The 20,403-nt window shown below is 48.5% G+C and overlaps 1 protein-coding gene and 1 pseudogene across 5 annotated transcripts in view; both read left to right on the top strand.

Moving 5' to 3' along the window:
• Positions 1 to 20,401, top strand: LOC147828568 (purine nucleoside phosphorylase pseudogene; annotated as a pseudogene). Its single transcript, XR_015450580.1, has one exon. The product of XR_015450580.1 is annotated as a purine nucleoside phosphorylase pseudogene (transcript).
• The window catches only part of Ngef (neuronal guanine nucleotide exchange factor), a 90,626-nt gene that overhangs the window by 60,408 nt on the left and 9,815 nt on the right, over positions 1 to 20,403 (top strand). The gene's annotated exons all lie outside the window — the stretch shown is intronic.

Raw genomic sequence — 20,403 nt, 5'->3', positions numbered from 1 at the left:
GCTGCGGGGCTTTGTGTCCTCAGTCACAGCGGGAGCGGGAGCATCGGGGCGGAGGGGAAGGGGGTGAGGGCCCCGGCTGGTTCATCCAAGAAATAAACAGTGTTTCCCAGGCGGCGGCAGCCACCTGGTTACCTTCTCAGGCAGCTCGCTGGCCATGTCGAGTGTGCAAAGCGTTGCTACTTTGTTGAGTGGGGAGGCTGCATTTTTACACCCGTCTTTACTGTTGTGGGGGTTTTCACACGCGTGTGGCACTCGGGACTAGGCGAGGTCGGACTCGTGACGGTGACATGACTGCAGTCACCTGCAGGTGACCGAACTCTGCTGTATTTCTTTCTACTCAGTCTCATCCCACAACTTTGTGTTGGGACCATTTGAAGTTTCGCTGGGGAAAGACTTGGAAGGAAAACCTCGGCCTGGCCACCCGCTCCCGAAATGGTGCAGAAACCGGGTAGCCCCTTTTGTTTGGTGGCCTGGGTGGACATCAGCTGACATGGGGCAGGCAGAGGCCAAGTCACAGGCCGAGAGCTCGCTGATGGCAGGGGACAGTCCCTAAAACCAGCAGGGACAGAAATGAGAGGCTGAAACATCTGAATGTTCATTTGAGTTGAACAAAGATGACTTCAGTGTCTGGTAAATTGTGCGGCTTACAGAGACAGGAGTACGGTCAGCGGTGAGGAGGGGTGGTCGGAGGCTGGGGATATGCGTGTGTGCGCATGCGTGCACGTGCGTGCATACGTGTTGGGAATTTCTGCGTTGGGACTGGAACGGGGGGGGCGGGGGGCTCGTGCGTGCTGGGCAAGTGGTCTGCCGTTGAGCCACGCCCCCAACCACAGCCCCTTTGAAATTTTAAAAGTGGGTACGGAAGGGAAAAAAAATGAGGAAAGCTGGGGTCCCCAGCACTTGCGACACTGCGTCCTCTCTGAGCCGGGAGCATCCTCCCGCTCTGACCTTCCGCATTTATTCAGCCCAAGCTGGTTCTTGGGCCCAGCTTCTCGCAGGCTCCAGAGGCCCTCCGTTCCCTAGCTCTCATTCCTGCCGTGCTATATTCCTTAGAAACCTTTGCCCCTCTTCTTTATTTTCAAAAAGCCCAGTAACTAGTTGGGAGGCGGAGGTAGTAGGATCACTTGAGCTCAACAGTTCAATGCCAGCCTGGGCAACACTGCAAGACCCTCATCTCTTAAAAAATAAATAGCCAGGTGGGGTGGCACCTATGATCCCAGCACTTGGGGACTGAGGCAGGAGAATCACTCCACGTTCGAGGCCAGCCTGGGCTATGTAGTGAGTTCAAGGCCAGTTTGAACTGCATAGCAAGATCCTGTCTCAAAACAAAACCAACAAATAATAAGCAAATAATCAATAAAAAGCAAAACAGCAGACTCTACACCATTAATTAGCAAGACTGAGAAAAGCTCCCAGCTCTGCATCTTCCAACCCAGACTCAGGTTTTCCAACTGACTTGCTGTTAGGGAAATCTAGGCTCCGTAAATCCAGAATTTTAAAACCCCTCAGCGTTCACCTGGGGGTCCCATCCAGTAGAATCAGGAAAACGTTTCCACTCTGACACCCTTGTAACTCAGGAGCAGTGATTTGCAAATGGCGGCATCGAGAGTTTGCTTTTGCTTTTTCAAATGAAATTTCTGACGTAGAGGTTTGAGATAAACCCTAACACGCAGAGCTTAAAAACATGGCATGAAACACGCCAACACCTGTGGAGCTAAAAGCAGAGAAGGAAGGGTCTCCTCCATGAAAACACTATGAAATAAGGGAAGAGTTAGTAAGAGTGATAAATGTGAGTCGCTGAGACTCCTCCGTGAAAGATAGAGATCTGAAGTGGGTCTGAAAGGTAAACCCACTGAGCAGACAGCGCAGCCGGGGACAGAAACATTAACAAGGTCGGCAGAGGCCTTTGAGGCCATCATGGATGCCCTTTGCTTTGATAAAGGTTCTGCTTTATTTTTAAATGTTTTAAATTTTCCTAAGTAACTCAATATGCTTTTGGTATTTTTTTAAATGTGAACGGCACCAATGTGTCCTACCCATCCTCTGACCATGGGGACCAGTTCTGTCTGATTTCTTTGTCCCGCTAGAGCACAGCCATTAGGTTCTGTCTGCTTTTGAAGTCTAGACGCTTATGGAGACTCTAAGTGCAAACCCCTTAGAGATCCTTATGATGTTTTCCCCAGTATTTTACACTGGTTTTAGCCCCGTGTGGTGGCACACCAGCCTGGGCTGCATAGCAAGTTCAAGGTCAGCTTGGGCTACATAATAAGACCCTGTCTCAAAAGAAAAAAGAAAAAAAAAGAAAGAGAAACCCTATTCAGCAGCAGTTTGGTTTAGGTTACGGTTTTTAGCAACTTGCCTTAATGGGATTCTTCAGAGCATTTAGCTTAGTTTTTATAAACTTGCATTGAAATCCACTGGTTTTTAGCAGAAAACGATGTAATTGCATCAGAGGTACAGGTGGCCTGCGTCAGCTCCAGGAGGGGCACAGCTGACTGAAAGTGGGGAGAGATAAGTGCCCAGCCATCACCCAGAGTGCCTGGCGGCCCCTCGGACTCTGGCCCCGCTGAAGAGTGGCGAGGACACAGGTGGGCTATCAGGTAACGGGGCACAGCTGCTCAGGGAGCTGAGTGTGTACACTGAGGCTGTGACAGGGCCTGGAGTGGGATCGCAGGCAAAATAAAGAGCACTTTTAATCTAGAGGGATCCCGCCAGATTGCCACTCAGAAGGTAACCCAGGCTGGGCACCCCTAACAACCCAACATGGCCCCGAATCAGAGCCCTTTTGCATGCTGCCACGACTGCAGAAGTGGCCAGTTCTACACCATGAAACTTAGTTTCACGTATAAAATTATTTAAAAATATATACATATATATATTTTTTTACCAGAGATCGAACTCGGGTCCTTGTGCTTGCGCAGCAGGCAGCAAAACCACTGAGCTACATCCCCGGACCCTAAAATATTTTAAATAAAATTAGACTTCAGACTATGTGTCTAAGAGCCACAAACAAATTCCACATTTAGACCCAGGTACCTCACCACAGTGCCTCACTGTGTGCATGCGGATAGATATTCCAAAACCTGAAATGGAAACACTTCTGTCCCAGACATCTTCGATAAGGGGCACTCAGCAGTCCCCGGCCACCAGCAGTGCGAGAGGCCACTCCCCACACCCTGCCTCACTCTGTCATCCAATTCCTCATTTTCTCTGATCCTTCCTCGGAGGAGGCGGAGATCTCAGGCTTTCCCTGGCTGAACTGGAGGACTTGTAAATTTTCTGTGTGTTTATTCATTTTTTCCACTTCTTTATCAGTAGGCCATTCTATTTTTTCCCCAGTTCTTTTCTATTGGGTCATGTACGTCAATCTTAATTCGTTAGCAGCTTTTTAAAGATTCTGAATATTAATTCTTTTTCATATCTTCAGGTATTTTCTCCACAGTACGGAATCAGGGCAGAGATAGGATGTAGTGGTTATCACGCAGGCACCCGTGCCACCTGGCTGGGTTTTGATTCTCAGCTCTGCCACTTCTTAGCTGTGTGATGTTGGCTAGGCAAATTCTCTGTGCTTCAGTTGCTTTATCTGTAAGGTGGAGGTGTCTTAGTCCATTTTCTGTTGTTAATATGTAGTACCTGAGGCTGGGTAATTTATAACAAGAAGAGGTTAAGGGGCCGGGGATTTAGCTCAGTGGTTTCGTCACCTGCTGCGCAAGCGCAAAGACCCGAGTTTGATCCCCGGTTCCAAAAAAAAAAAAAAAAAAAGAAGAGGTTATGTAGCCCATGGTTCTGGAGGCTGGGAATCCCTTTTATTTATTTAAGCCGACATTCTGGTGCTGTCTTAGATCAGGGAGACAGAGCCCAAGGGGACTGGTTACAGTGAGTGGTTGTGGTGGCCAGTCAGGTCGCAGAGCCAGGGACAGCAGCAGCAGACACCACCATGCTCCCTGCTCCTAGGAGTGGGCCAAGGCGGGCACACAGGGACGCTGAGCAAGAAGAGCTAGGTGGGCTGCAAGTGTCACCACTGAACTCTGTCCCCTCTCACGCTGTGCTGCCCACACCCCCACCCCCGTGGCTCCTGGGCACTGAACATCACCAAAAATGGGCCTTATACTGTCTTAGTCCCTTTCTTCATCACTGGGACAAAGTCCCTACCACTAGCTTCTTAGGGAAGGAAAGGTTTATTTTGGCTCACAGCTCGGAGCTTTCAGTCTGCAGTTGGCTGGCTCCGAGGCAGGACGGCATGGCAGAGGGCCCTGGTGAAGGAGAGCTGCTCATGGCATGGTGAACCGGAAGCAGAGAGCAAAGGGAGGAGTGAGGAGGGAGATAAACCCTTCCAGACCACACCCCCTCAGGGCCACGCCCCGGTGCCCCACCTCGTCTGACCAGGCCCCACCTCCTCACAGCGAGTCAGCTTTGAACCCCAATAATCCAGTCACCTTCCCAAAACCCTGCCTGTGAGTGCATGATGCTCTTGGGGACATCTAGATATAAACCATAACATACGTTAAGCCATAAAGAAAAGCCCATTTAATTTTCATTGAAATTTTACAGGCCCTACCTCAGCACAGTGTAATGAAACAAGAAAAACATATAAACACCATAAAAACTTCAAATCAGAAATGTTTCAAATGCTCCAAACCTTGAGCATAAGAGAATAAATTTTATAACTACAGACGACAAGGGTGCTCTCTTTGAAGTTCCATAGAATGGTGTCAATGCTGCATTTAAATAAAAAGGCACAACTTTTCATGCTTTAATTGTTAAGTGAGGGATGAATACAAAATCAAATGAGCTCCTCAGATGTCAGAGAAGACACCCCAAAACACCCAAGGACAGCAGAGACCCAAGAGCCCGTGCAAGTCTTGAGGAGACGAGTGATTTCCTAAGAAAACGCAAGCTACCACAAACAGACTCAAAGACGAAAATTTTAGGTGGGTGTGAGGGCACACACCTTGAGTCCAGGAGTTTAAGACCAGCCTGAGCAACACAGCAAGACCCTGTCTCTTTAAATTAAATACGTCTAAAAATAAAAATGTTAAAAACGCAGAAGTACACCAGTATCCAAAAAAATTAGCAGCAGGAGAGATGCTGAGCCCAGGGGCGAAAGCACAGCAGTCTTGTTCTAGAGCAGGCTGCCTGGTGGGACAGGCTGAGGGGACGGGCCGTGCAGGACCAGTGGCCCAGGATCCCCAGGCACCTGCTGGACGTGGTTCCTACAAGGAGGCACTGAAGGTTTAATTCTACTCAGTTCCCACCTGGCCAGCTTAGCCCCAGGGCGCGGGAGCAGAGGTCAGAGAACAACAGCAGGAGAAGGTATGGAGCTGTGTTGGGGGAGCCTTTCACAAACAGGCCAGCCCACAGGGCCAGGAAAGGGAGAAATCTGCAAATCATTTGAAGGTAGAAAAATACTGATAATCAAGTCTGATCAGTACAGCACATACACATGCAAATTTTTTTAAATCCACAATATAGTTGAAGACTCTGTGTGTGTGTGTGTGTGTGTAGTTAAAAACATTTTTTCTCTCAGAGATTAGTACAACTGAGAGACATAAATCATCAGGAATACAGAAGAATTGACCACCACCCACCAACTGGAAACTAATTAACTTCCATGATACTACCTAGCAGTAGCAGAACATAGAATAGTTACCAAGATAGGCCATTAGCACACCTGAACAAATGTATGAAATTGAAATCATATAAATTACATTTTATGACCTTAATGAAATTAAAGTAGAAATCAGTAACGTAAAGATAACAAGAAAATGGCTAGGGGTATAGGTCAGAGGTAGAGCATTTGCCTAACATGTGCAAGACACTAGGTCCAATCAAGAGAGAGAGAGAGAGAGAGAGAGAGAAGAATATATCCAAATACTTGGGAAATAAAAATCCCTGGGTCAAAGGAAGGCTCAAGGAAAGTTACAAATATTCTTAAATGGCAAAAAATGAATCTGCAACATACTAAAATTAGTGAGATGCTGCCAAAGCAGTGTTTAGAAGAAAATTGATAGCATTCTGCTTATTTAGGAAAGAAGTTCTCAAATCAGGATTTAAGATTTCATAGTAAAACTAGTGGGAATGAGAAAGGTAAAATCAAAGACAGCAGGAGAGAAATAATAAAAATAAGAGCAAAATTGGAGACAAAAATTAATGAAACCAAAAGCTACTTCTTTAATGAGATCAGTAAAATTAATAAATTGCTACCAAAATTGACAAAGAAAAAGGAGAGAAGATACAAATTACCAATATTAGAGTGAAAAAGGAGACATGACAGGCCTCACAGATGTGAAGAAGATTATAAGGAAACAACTGTGAACAACTGTGCATGCAAAAATATTGACAACTGGAGCCAGGCATGCCTGTAACCCCAGCACTCCGGAGGCTGAGACAGAGGGATCACCATGAGTTCAAGGCCAGCCTGAACGACATAGTGAGACCCTGTCTCAAAAAACAAAACATATATATATACATATATATAAAATTTAAGTAAAATAGACCAATCCCTCAACCACAAACTACCACAATTCACTCAAAAAATGTAATAGATAACCTTAATAGTCAAATTAAAGCAACTGAAGTCATACTTAAGACCTTTCAAAAAATATAATCCCTCCTGGGCCTATATGGTTTTTTTGGTTTTGTTTTTTGTTTTTTTTCCCATACCAGGGATCAAACCCAGGACCTTGCACTTTTGAGGCCAGCACCATGCCACTGAACTACATCTCCAACCCCTTTGGGCCTACATGGTTTTACTAATGAAATTTACCAACCATTTAAAGTAGAAAAAGCAGAAATCCTACCCAACATTTTCCAAAAAGTAGAAAGAATACTTTGCAACTCTATGAGGCTGGATCTCATGCAAAAATCTGAGAAATATAGCAGAAGAATAGAAAACTACAGCTGAGTATTCTTCAGGATATGTATAGCCATACATATCCTCAGCAACATATTAGCAATTAAAACACAGCAACACATGAAAAGAATAATACATCATGACTAAATGAGGTTCATCCTGAGAATATAAGTTTAGTGAAATATTTAAAAATCAATCAACATAACCCACCCATAGTGACAGCATAGAGAAGAAAAACTACATGATAACTACAGTTGATGCAGAAAAAGCATTTGAAAGATTCAGTATCTAGTAATTATTAAAACTTTCAGCAAACTAGTAATAGAAGGGATATTGCTCAACCTGATAACAAGCATCTATTAAAAACCCTATTGCTGGGCCGGCGATTGGTCAGTGGTTTCGCTGCCTGCTGCACAAGCGCAAGGACCCGAGTTTGATCTCCGGTAAAAAAAACAAAAAACAAAAACAAAACCCTATCGCTAACATCATGCCTAACACTGAAGGGCTGAATGCTCTCCCCTAAGACTTCAGACAAAAAGGCAAAGGCAAAACAATGGAGAAAGGGTGGTCTTCCCAGCCAGTGTTGAAAACAGTTGAATGTGTGCAAACAAATTTAACCTCATCCCAAACCTCATGCTGTATACAAAAATTAACTCAAAATGGATCATGGATGTACATGTAAAATGCAAAACGTTGAAAATTTAGAAGAAAACATAGGAAAAAAATCTTCATAACAAGGTTAGGCAAAGCATTCTCAGATACAACACCAAATGGGTGATGCATAAAAGAAAACACTGGTGACTTGAACTTGATCAAAGTTAAAAACTTTTGCTATTCAAAAGAAACCATTAGGGCCAGGGATTTAGCTCAGTGGTTTCACTGCCTGCTGTGCAAGTGCAAGGACCTGAGTTCAATCCCCAGTACCAAAAACAAAAAAAAACAAACCATTAACTGCCTGCCAAGCACAAGGTCCTGAGTTCAATTCCTGATACAAAAAAAAAAAAAAAAACAACAACAACAGACCATTAAGAGAATGAGAAGAAGTTTTAGACTTTTTGAAAAAATATTTCAAGTCATTTATCTAACAAGACACATCCAGGATATATACAAAACTCAACAGGAAAAGTTTAATGTAAAAATGGGCAAAAGACAAACAGATACTTCAACAGAGAAGATATATAGAAGACAAGAAGTGCTAATACCAGGTTAAGTTTTCTTTTTCCCACTGATTTTTGGGGGGTGGCACACTAAGCGATCAAACCCAGGAGCACTGTACCACTAAGCAACATCTCAGGCCTTTTCTTTACTTATGTTTTAATTTGGAGACAGAGTCTCATAAATTTCCCAGGCAGGATTCAAACTTGAGATCCTGAAGTGCTGGGTTATAGGTGGGCATCACCACTCCCTGCTCAAAACTCAATGTTTGAAACACACCAAGCGTGGGCTGATGCATGGAGTGCACCAATACGAAGAAATTTTTCATTGTTCACTTAAAACTCAAGCCTAATTGAGCATCCCATATACTTACTTGTTAAATCCGGTAACTCTACCAAACCTCCCACCCTGAGACCTCAGCCCATCCTTTGGCTTCCCACGAAGCCCTTCAGTTTTCTTTAAATGCTGCCAATGCCAAGTGCTGGTGTTGCCACACAGCAGCTGCAAACTGTACATTGCTGTGGGATCACAAACTGGGGAAGCCGCTCCGAGAAGGGTGGGCCATTTCTTATGAAGTTAAACATGTACTTCCGCACACCCAGCAGCCGCGCTCCTAGTTGTTGCCCCATAGCACCTCTCAACAGCAACACCCTGGACGTTGGGGTTGGATTGTTCTCTATCTCAGGGTCTGCCCTGTGCATTGCATTGCACCCTGGCTGCTGCCTGCTGGATGCCAGAGCAGCCCTGCCCCCTCCTGATGCCCCAGAGATCTCTGGACCTAGCTGAATGTTCCTCGAGGAACACAGTGACTCCTGGCTGAGAGCCCCTCCCCTAGAGAACTGGGAGCTTACGTTCACAAAACAACGTGTGCATGCATGCTTATTCATAATTGCCTAGAGTCGGAAATAACCCATATGTCCTGTAACAGATAGAGGGACAAACTCATCTATCCCTGCAGTGGTCCACTCAGCACCTGGAAGAGGGAGACCAATGGTACATGGGACACCATGGCTGACTCCAAGAGGCACTTTGCTGAGTGAGTGAAAAAAATCAGATGGGCTATGAACTGTACGGTTCTAGGGAAGGGACATTCCGGAGCAGACTCAACTATGGGTACAGGACTCAGGTCAGTGGCTAGAATGAGATCGCAGGAGGCAGATTTTTTGGACTGACAGAACCATTGAGGGTCTCAATAGTACATTGGTTAACATGAAGTTATACATGTATTAAAATGTGTAGAACTATTTGTAGTCTATTTTATTGTATGATAACTTAAAAAGTAAAATGTCAGAGGGTTGAATGTCTCTGATTTCTTTTTGTTCAACCTAACAAAGTACTATTCCCCCACAAAATTAAAACATTAGTCTCTCTCTCTTACTGTGGGTTGTTAAAAATTTATATAAAACAGAGGGGCTGGGGATTTAGCTCAGTGGCACTGTGCCTGCCTTGCAAGTACAAGGTCCTGAATTCAATCCCCGGTACAAAAAAAAACTTATATAAAACATAAGAAAACCAAATCTGAAAAATATACATTGAGCAAGTATAAATTAATGCCAAGATGGTGTAATATTTGGATGTTTGGGGCCAAAATGTATCATATTGATAGGCTGGATAAAAATATACACTGAACTTCAAAGAGGTTGACAAAGAAAGGAGTCCATCTGTTACCATCTAAATAAAGCTCAGAAGGATGCTTTTGGAGATTTATGAAGAATATCTTAAATATGTAACCAAAATTGTACATAATGAAGAGTTGCCGTGACAATTAAAGCGAGACACAATGCTTGCTAACATCATTCGGTGTGGATCTGGAACTCCTAGCCAGGGCAACAAATGAGAAAGGAATAAGAGAAGAAGCCGTAAAGAAGGAAGATCAAAACCATCATCTGCCAATGAAGGTTGCTTTCTTTAAAAATCCAAAGGAGTCAAATAAAACTATACAACCTAACAAGGCAGTTCTGAGAGGTGGATGGATATAAGATAAACACACAAAATTTGCTGTTTGCACAGATGTCTGTAAGACCCAGATTTCAGTCAATGAGAAAACTCTGTCAATTAGAATAAAATGAGCACTCCAAAGAAAAATGGGCAAAGCAAGTCACATAGAAAAAGTACAATTAACCAGTGAATAAATGAAAGAAAATGAAAGTCAAAACTCATAGTAATCAATGAAGTTCAAACTAAAACAACATTGAGATACAGTCTTCTGCATTTCCAAATGAGATACTTTTTTTTTAGTACATGTGTATAGTACATAATGTTTACATTCCTTGTCAGAAGTTGGCTTTTAAACATATATTTAAAATCTACTGTTAAGAAATTTTTAAATGGCTAACTGTGCAGACTGGATCAGTGACCGCCACCTAGATCCAGCAATTGATCACAGCCAGGAAGAGCAGAATCTCTGGGAGCACATTGGGACCATGGAGGACGGATTCACATATGAAGATTATCAGAACACTGCACAATGGCTTCTCTCTCATACCAAGCACCGGCCGCAAGTGGCAGTGATCTGTGGTTCTGGGTTAGGAGGTCTGGCTGATAGGTTAACTCAGGCCCAGAGCTTTGACTACAGTGACATACCCAACTTTCCCCAAAGCACAGTGCCAGGTCATGCTGGTTGACTGGTGTTTGGATTCCTGAATGGCAAAGCCTGTGTGATGATGCAGGGCAGATTCCACTTGTATGAAGGATACTCACTCTGGAAGGTTACATTTCCCGTGAGGGTTTTCTGGCTTCTGGGAGTAGATACCCTGGTGGTCACCAATGCAGCTGTAGGGCTCAACCCTAAGTTTGAGGTTGGAGACATTATGCTGATCCGTGATCATATCAACCTACCTGGTTTCTTTGGTCGGAACCCTCTCAAAGGGCCCAATGATGAAAGGTTCCGAGCTTGTTTCCCTGCCATGTCTGATGCTTATGACCGGAATATGAGGGAGAAGGCTTTCAGTGTCTGGAAACAAATGAACAAGTAGTGAGAGCTCCAGGAAGGCACCTATGTGATGTTGGCTGGCTCCAGCTTTGAGACTGGCAGAACGTCACCTGCTGCAGAAGCTAGAGGTAGATGCTGTTGGCATGAGCACAGTACCAGAAGTTTTAGTTGCTCGGCACTGTGGACTTCGAATCTTTGGCTTCTCACTTGTCACTAACAAAGTCATCACAGATTATGAAAGCCTGGAGAAGGCCAATCATGAAGAAGTACTAGAGGCTGGGAGACAAGCTGCAAAGAAATTGGAACGGTTTGTCTCCCTTCTCATGACGAGCATTCCACCCTCTGACAATGCCTAATGACCACTCCTGGACTGGCCGGGGGCCTCCCTGCTGGAATCCAAGTGGCTACTACCTACTCTGGCCCCTTGCTGGGGTCAGGTGCCTGTGCTTTTAGGTAGTAGAAAGAAAATGAGCTCTCTATCCTTCACATTCCCTACTTTCTCCCACCAGACCTTGTTGGTACCAAGTCCTCTTGCTCAGTTGTCTTCTCAAAGCAGTTTTTCTACCCCATTCTTCTGGAAGAGCTGGAGCCCAATGTCCTGTCACACCTGGGGACAGGCCTATGACTGGGCATAGGCCTTTGAACTCCTAACAGTAGCTACTACGAGCTCTTTGAGAGCACGGTCTCATGTTCTTGACGCTCTGTTGTGCTTCACTTACAGCACTAGAGAGCAAATAAGGACCAGCTCATACACCATAATATTTTGAGAATAAAGGTATGAAATTTTTTTTTACTTTTTTGTGTAACTTGGGATGAGGCTGGAGCATAGGCCAAGATTGACACAAGTGGCTGTAATCTCCTTCTCAGACAATAGTTAAGAACTGAGATGAGGCGAAATGTGAGCAGCAAAAAACGAAGAAAAGATAAAATGATAAAGGATAAAAAAAAGAAATTTTTAAATGAGGGCTCTTGAACACACTTGATAAAAAGAGAATAATAGTATGTGTTATCAAACCCCAATTAGAATATATTTGTATACTTTCTAGTATTTCTACTTCTAGACATTTATCTTGTGAAATAATCAAGTGTGTGCACAAATGTTTGTTAAGATGTCCATCCCAGCAAAAATTAAGACAAGAATGAGGAGAAGAAACCTAAGTGCTCAATGAGTGGGGAATTGTTTAGCAAGATAGTATTTAGCTATACAAAGATACAAATACTTTAAAAATACATTTTGAAAGACTAAAATAGGTGACTATGCATGATAAAGTTTTTAAAAAGCAGAATAGAACATTACATCTGTACAGAGTGGGCATTGAAAACAAAGACTTTGCTGGGCATGGTGGCACATGCCTGTAATCCCAGCACTAAGGAGGCTGAGGCAGGAGGATCACTGCAAGTTCGAGGCCAGCCTGGGCTACACAATGAGAAAAAAAAAGAGAGAGAAAGGCTTTTAATTTTTTATACATTTTTGCATTTTCCAGTTGCAAATCCAGATGTTTAAAAATAAATGAGACTGACTTAACTGATACGCAGTCAGCCACAGTCAGTCATGGATAACATAGACATGGAGTTTGTCTGGTTCTTGAGTTTCAGAGCTTTGACTTTTCATATTTATTTATTTATTTATTTTTGGTTTTTTGAGACAGGTCTTGCTATGTTGTCCAGGCTGGTCCTGGACTCACTGTGTGGCCCAGGCTGGCATCAAACCCACAGCAGTCCTCCTGCCTCAGCCCCCTGAGAGCTAAGATTATAATTGCCCTCACATTTTTTTTTTTTTTTTTTTTTGGTACCAGGGATCAATCTCCGGTCCTTGCACTTGCAGGGCAGGTGGCAGAACCACTGAGCTACATCCCCACCCCTTCTCACATTTATTTTAAAGAGCTTGTGCAAGCACTTGAGAGTGAGGTCTTCAGGTTTTATGTTGCAAACCAGCCAGCGTGTGTCGGCTCCGTCTAATGCCGCGTGTATTTTTTTTTTGATACCGGGGATCGAACTCGGGTCCTTGCGCTTGTGCAGCAGGCAGCGAAACCACTGAGCTAAATCCTCAGCTTCCATGTGTATTAAAGCCAGAAAGGACCATTCAGTCTGCTGCAGACATCTCTTGTCCCTGAGTTGCAGAAGCCCCAGGTCTTGGGGAGCTCCCGTTCACTTCAGGACAGCACCCCACAGTGGCCTAAGTCTGAGTCATGGAAGAGTCAGGGCTTAAGAACAAAATAGTAAGTTTTCTTAATTTGTGAGTAAAAGTTTCCTAGCTGCAGTGGGCACATGTCACTGTGCAGGATTTTCTTCTTTCGTTTTTATTTTCCAAGTTGTTCTGAAGCTCTTTGTCCCCTACCTCCCCTAGTGGCTTTCAACACCATGGCTTGAGAAAACAACTAGGATATATTCCAGTTACGAGGTTAGGAAGGAGGCCAGTGGAGAAGGGTAGGGAGAGCTGGGAGCAGGTAGAACACAGAAACGGGGTAAAGAGGAGGGAGCAAGGTGAGCGTGGCGGTGTACGCGCCTAATCCCAGCTACTCAGGAGGCTGAGGCAGGAGGGTAGAAAGGAGTCTGCTCGGCCTCTGGAGTCACTTGTATTTTGTGGTTGTTCAGCTTGTTTTCACAACTTCGAACTTGCATGTATTTCCTTTTTTCCTTAGAAAGCAAAATGGTTTAGTAGGAAATGACTGAGGGCTTTTAATACGGACCCCTGTCAGAAACATGAGCTGGGATCGCTGTTGTTCACCAACCCCCTGGAATCCTGCACTTCTTTCTTTAGGGTAAACCCCAACAATTCACCAGATGGGCCCTGCATGGGGACAGGCGACAGATGTCTGCCTCACGGTTGGGCGCTGCACCCCCTCGAACCCCAGCCACCTCCTGGCCTGTTTGATGTAGAAAAAGCACTGATAGCGACTTCTGCAAAGAAGCAAAGGTAGCATTTGCCATTTTTGAAATTAATCCTTTGGATAAATAATTTATGCACTTCATTACAGAGTTCAAACGGAGCAAAAGCACTTGCAGCAAGCGAAAGCCTCTGTCCATGCCGTGCTCCTGAGCTGCCCTCCTGGGGCGAGGAGGGTGCATGTGCCCAAGTGCGCGCCTGTTACCGAATTGTGAGCTGCTGTGTGCGCTGTTCCGTCCTCACCTCTTTGTCACTTAGCAAAACATTGATCGTGTCTCTCCGTATCTCTCCATCTCTCTCCATCTTTTGCAGCTTTGGAGTGTGTTGCCCCTACATTCCACAGTTTAACTGGCCTGTTTCGTGGACATTCTCAGAACTATTGTGTGTCAGAAATGTTCATTGCCACATTATTTAAAATCCTAAAAGATCAAATTCGTACCCATTCGATACCATGGGGATCGCTAGCCGGAACTGCCAGTGCAGATCAGACGCCTGTTGTGTGTGCTGGCTACATCTCCCGGCTGCCTCATCTTGGCTCCTAGTAGATTGAAAACAGGATCTCACTACCGCCCTACTCTGCATTTCCCTGACTGAGTGGGGCTGGAGGTCATTCCCGGCAGCCCAGTGCTTTATTTATACCACCTTAGTGTGTGCATTTTTTGCAGATTGTTTTGTTAAGTGGGTCGTGTTGAGGAGAATGAAGGATGGCATTTGCGACCCAGGTGTCTTGTCGAGGCTCGGTTTGGGCTGCTGGTATGGGGGGCACCGCGGGTCCCCAGGGCTGCATCTAAAACCTGACTGCATCTGGTCCCGAGGCAGCACCAGAAGTACTGTTGCTCCCCCCTAGCCGGCCCCAAGACCAGGTCAGCTGCTCAGGCCAGGCCCAGCCGGCATCTTCCCAGGTTCACCTGAGGGTGATCAGGGTTCAGGCTCTGGACTCTGACTTACTGTCATCTTCATTTTTTTTTTTTGAGAGTCTCACTATGCAGCCGGGCTGGCCTTGAACAACTCACTGTGTAGCCCTGGCTGGCCTTGAACCCACAGTGATCTTCCTGCCTCAGCCTCCCAAGTGCTAGGATTGCAGGTGTGCACTGCCAGCCTGGCCCTTCTCATCCTTTCTCACTCATTAACTAGAAGCCACTTTCGCACTGCCCCGTTAACCCTCCTGCCTGCGCTGTGTAGCTTGCTACGCCAACAAGGGAGTGGAGGGGAGCATGGGACTCTGCAGCCCATCATCTCTGGAAGAGCAGGGCCAGCACAGGGAGGATGTGAGTCTGCCAGCTGCCGGGGTGGGCAGCAGAAGGGCCCTGAGGGCCAGCAGCAGAGTGGGGACTGGGCCACCGCTCCTCTGCTTGGCGACCCCTACTGGAGTAAGGAGCTGGGGTCACCCCATGACACTGCCCACTGAGCCGCAGGCTCCATCGCCCTGCCGGCACCCTGGGGACGCGGGGCCTGGGTCATGGAGTCGGAAGAGGGTGACACCCCCAGCCTCTGAGGAAGCCTAAGCTCAAGGAGGAACCCCAGACCCTCAGTTCCTGCCTTCCTCCGGGCAGTTAAGAGGTGAGGAGGTCTCTAGGCTAGATGCCTTGGGGGGGGGGCGGGGAGTGGGTTCCCTATCAAGGGAGTGGTTTCCTGCTAGGAGGCCGCCTGCTGGCACTGTCCCTCCCCAGCACACAGATGCACTTTCTGACCAGCCACCAGGACCTCCAGGATGGTAAGATACAAATCCCCCTTCTGCATCAATCAGCAGTCTCGAGCATTCCCTGACAGCTGCACAAAATGGACTAAGGCAGTCAGGCACCAAGCATGTGGATGCAAGTGACATGAATGACAGCCAGAGGTCCCCACTGTGGCTCTGGGCTGGAGCTCCAGCCCTGGTACTGCTCAGGGTCCTCACCCTCAGGCGCATCTCAGAATCACCCGGAAATCCACTCCAAAGACGGGTATGGGGATCCCAGGGCCACCTTCTGCTGCCTTGAGGGGTCTTCCTGCGCTCAGTCCTGGTGTCTCCTCCAAGGACACTGCTGGCCCTTAGCACCTCATTCAGCCCAAATCACTGCTTTAAAGGCTCCGTCCCCAAGTTCAGTCTCGCTGGGGTTGGGGCTTCAGTGTGGGAATCTAGGGGACACAGCTCAATGCACAACCAGTGGGGACCCCTGGCTGCCACAGGAGCCCCCTGGTGCGGACCCTAGAGTTGCAGATGAGATCCGGGTGCTGAGGTCCAGTGTCTGAGGGGGTCCTGCCAGGGGGCTTGGGTCCTGACCTTGACAATCCAGAGGCAGCCATGGTCTGCCCGCCTCTGGCTCAGAGCCCACAGAAGTCAGCTGGTGCCTCAGGCCGTGTGATGGCACCAACAGCAGTGGCTCATTAAGGAGGAGGTTGGGGAAGCCCAGATCCACCCAGATCCAGGGAGAGAAGCAGGAGGAAACTGCTCACGGAGCTCTTCGGGAGGCCAGGCCTGGAGGACAGGAAGGGTGAGGTGGCCCCAGTGACCCGGATGGCACTGCTAGGACTGACTTCGTAGGGCACGGAGCTCCTGCATCTGAGGGAGGTGCTGTTTCCTGGGTGTCCACTGCTGGCAGCTCTGGGATCTCCTCTGTTTCCGGGTGCACTGGTCCATCAGCCCCCTTGGCAGTCCTGAGCCCCATGGTTCCCCCCGCCCCGCAGTTTGGTCCTGAGCGTCTCTCTGGGTTGCCCAGTGGGCTGCAGTGCCCCTCGAGGTCCCTTCCCAGACTGGGGTGCCTCTGGTCACCTGAGTCTCCAGGGTGTGGGCAAAGCCACATCATCAGAGGGAAATCTAAATGCACTGAGAAGGCAGGTGGTGGGGCTTCCCAGGCTGGGGCTGCTGGGAGATGGGAGTGGGTTCCCTTGACCAGCCGACCCCACATCGTGACGGGGAATGGGAGCCTGGTGGCCACTTCCCCACCCCTCGGTGGGTCCCCGAGCCACACAGAGGAGCCCTACCTCCCACGCTCCGCCCTTCCTCCTGCCGCCCGGCCCGTCCCCCAGCCAGTGCCCCGTTTCTCTGCACAGGCGTGGCTACGCCTGTGCATGGGCCCTTTTGCGATCTCTCGCCACTCAACCCTCCTTCCCGGGTCACAGTGCCTTCCCGCCATCCGCGAGGGCGGAGCCCAGGCCTGCAGCAGACGCCAGACTTGGCACAGCCCACACAGATGGCAGAGCCACCTGCACTGGTCCCCCTGAGAAATGCCAGTCCCCTGGAAGTCACCCCACGCAAAGGGTCGCAGGCAGGTGCGGGCTGAGAAGTAGCAGCAGAGAGAAATCTCAGGGGCAGCGTGTTACTGGCAGACACAAGGTGGAGTAGCCGGAGCTCCTGGCACGTCAGGGACCCTGGCACGGCTGGGACTCTCGGTGTGGCTCTGCCTCACCTCGCGGCTTATGGTCCTAAGCAGCGGCCTGGGGAGGGGCCGACAAAGGAGGGATTCTATGCAGAGAGCAGCCAGGTGCCCACCCGCATCTACACTCACTGAGACCCCACCTCCCTACTCAAATATATTCACGCTCATGTACACACGTTCACACAAATCCACACACGCACGCCCATTCACACCTACACACTCATAATACTCCCCCTCAGACACATACACACGTTTTCCCACACACTCATTCAGGACACACACTCACACGTCTGCCCCGTGGCACCCCCCCACCCGACCTGACCTGAGGCATCTCACTTGGCTCTCTCTGAAGTGTGTGCTCCTGGCATGGGAGGTATGAGCCCTGTGTGCCTGCAGGACTGAGCCGTGCTCACCCCTGAAGCTCAGCACCTGCAGCGGAGCCTGAGTGGGGGATGAATGAATGAATGAGTGAATGGGGGTATGAATGAGTGGGTAGGGAAAGGAGTGAGCAGGACCTGCCAGCTCTATACAGCCGTGAAAGGCTTTGAGTGGCTGAGGGTGCAGGTGATTCTGATCAGGCGAGGACAGCCGTGTCGGTGTGGTTGTCAGTGTGGCATACAGAATGAGGACAACTCATTGTAACCAAGGCCTGCAGATGGGCAGGGTTGGGGTCCTGGGGGAGGGGCTCAGCTGCTCTCCACTAGCACTGATTCAGGCTGGAACCTGCCTCATGTCAGCCTCTCAGAGGCCAGTGCTGTCCCCAAGTCCGTGTCCCCCAGGACCCCGGGACAAAAGGTGATGTGCCTGTCCCTGCAATGCTGTGTTATGGGCATGGCAGGTCCTTTGGTGCATGTGACACTCGCCTGTATCCTTTGTCAGGTGCACATGCTTGGAGCTTGGGAGTGGTGATGGCTGGATGTATTCTCTGGAAACAAATTTAGCAGCAGGAAGTGAGTTCCTAACACCATAAGTAGCAGAGAAGCCTCCAGGAGACTTCCAGCTGGTGTGGCCCCCTTTCCAGGCTGTGTGCAGACAGCTGGCAGACCAAAGGCTACGTGTTGGTCAGTGCAGGGCCTGGAGCTCTGCCTCCAGTGAGGCCAGGGACTGCTTCATGGAGCTGCTTATTTTCAGGTAGATGGAGCAGTTGTGACATGAGGATGAGGACAGAGGCTGTGGGCTCTTTGAGCATCTCAGCCTTGTCACCATCTCAAGCCAGGGCCATCTGGTGGCCAGGGTCTGTGACTGGTGGCTGGAACCGAGAGATGCTGGTGCGGGCTTCTCACTGCAGCCGGGGAGGTCCTGCTGCAGGAGAGCAGCACCGCACAAGTGTGTCTCTCATCTTGGGTCCTTGCCAGGGAAGCAAGCAACTGCCAGCGCCTAGCTCACCCCCACGCTGCTGCAGCCCAGCAAGACAGGGTCCCCACAGAGCCCAGAGGGTGGAACCCTCCCTGGGTGATTCCACTCTTTCGACAGGGGGTCGTGTGGCGTTGGGGAGGCCATTTCACCTCTGCATCGGCTTCCCTTTGATGAAACGGGTGCTTCTGCATGTCCTTCCTGGGGGGTCTCAAGGAGTGTTTGTGACAGCAGGGACCCCCTTCCCCATGTGTGAGTTCTTTCCCCTTCCCAGCCCTCGACTCCCTCCATCCCCCTCCGCCCGCTGTGCTGGCTCCAGGGGAGAACACTTTCGGCCTCTTCCAGCTGCTCCTGGCCCCTCAACCCTTGCCTGTGGCCCCCTCGGTGCCTGCCTCTATTTCCTCTTCTGTGTCTGACTTCACACTCCACCACTCTGATGCAGATGCCTGAGTCCAGGAAGTTCTCCCTCGAGACCCTAAACTCAGTGGCATCCCCAAAGACCCCTTTTCCAAGCAAGGTCACTGGGACGTAGGACACAGGTGTAGCTTTAGTGGGAGCCACAGTTTAACCCATAGGATTGTCCCATCCGGGACCCAAACCTTAAGGGAGGGTGATGAGAAAGAGGGGGACCCTTTGTCTGTTGAAGTCACTTGCAACCAAGGTGAGAGGTGAGCCAGGGCCTGCTGCCCAGCCTCCTCGCAGTGGACACTCCTGAGAACAGGCTCCACTTGGCTTTGCTGGGCTCATAGGCTCGGTAAGCAGGCAAAGGTCATGACACAGCATAACGGTGCTTCTGAAAAATTTACTAGAGACTGGATTTCTTTCCTTTTCCATGTGAGCTACATCCCCAGCCCTCTTCCCTTTTTAAATGTTTTATTTATTTTGAGACAGAGTGTCTAAATCACTAAATTGCCCAGGCTGGGCTTGAATTTGTAATCCTCCTGGCTCAGGCTCCCAGAGTGCTGGGATTACAGGCGTGTGCCACCACACCTGGTTTAGATTATGGATTCCTTGGGGCTGTAGACTTAGCTCAGTGGCACTGTGCCTGCCTCGTAAGTGCAAGTCCTGAGTTCGATCCCTGGTACTAAAAAAATAAATAAATAGATTATGGATTTATTTCTCTTCTTTTCAAAATGAAAATTGCTTTATAGATTATAAAATCAAACCCAGGGCTGAGGTGGTAGCTCAGTAGTAGACCAGTTGCCTAGCACACACAAAGCCCCAGGTTTGATCCCCAGCACCAAAAAAATTTTTCTAAGTAAAATGAGATACTGAAAAGAATAATATACTTATTTTAAGACTTTTCAGACAACCCTGGTTGGGTGTGGTGGCGCGTGACTGTGATCTCAGAACTCAGAAGCTGAGGCAGGAAAACTGGCAAGGGTTCAAGGCCAGCCTGGGCTACATAGAGAGACTTTGTCTCAAAAACACAAGCAAACAAAGATTTTCATACAACTCAAAAGTTACCCCCAAATCCCACTCCTGCCGGCCAGCTGGGGTCCAGGCTTGTCTTCTTGTGGACGTTTTTCTGGGCCCCCGGAACAGGGTCCTCCACCCGCTGGCTCACCTGCCCCCCCACAGGTGGGCCCGGCCTCTGTCACATGCCTGGCCTTGAGTTCCTCCCTTGTTCTGTATTTGGGACTTTGCTTGTCCCCAGTGGTCCACATAGCGAGCCGAGTGTGCACCTCTGAAGTCAGAGCACTGTCCCCTTTGCACAGGGATGGGTGGCACTGAGGGACAGCAGCACTACTGCTGTCCCTCCACCACCCTGGGGAGCAGCCGTTGCCCCAGCCCCACCCCACAGCTCTGTGTCTGAGATGCACTCAGGCCTCGGGAGGTGGTGACCTCAGGTCCCCTCCATGAC

Source organism: Heterocephalus glaber, unplaced genomic scaffold, assembly GCF_053883595.1.
Source record: "Heterocephalus glaber isolate CG9 unplaced genomic scaffold, H.glaber_assembly_v1.0 deba00001004, whole genome shotgun sequence".
Classification (NCBI taxonomy): Eukaryota; Metazoa; Chordata; class Mammalia; order Rodentia; family Bathyergidae; genus Heterocephalus; species Heterocephalus glaber.
The sequence above is the reverse complement of the archived record's forward strand: the minus strand, read 5'-3'. Positions and strand labels throughout refer to the sequence as shown.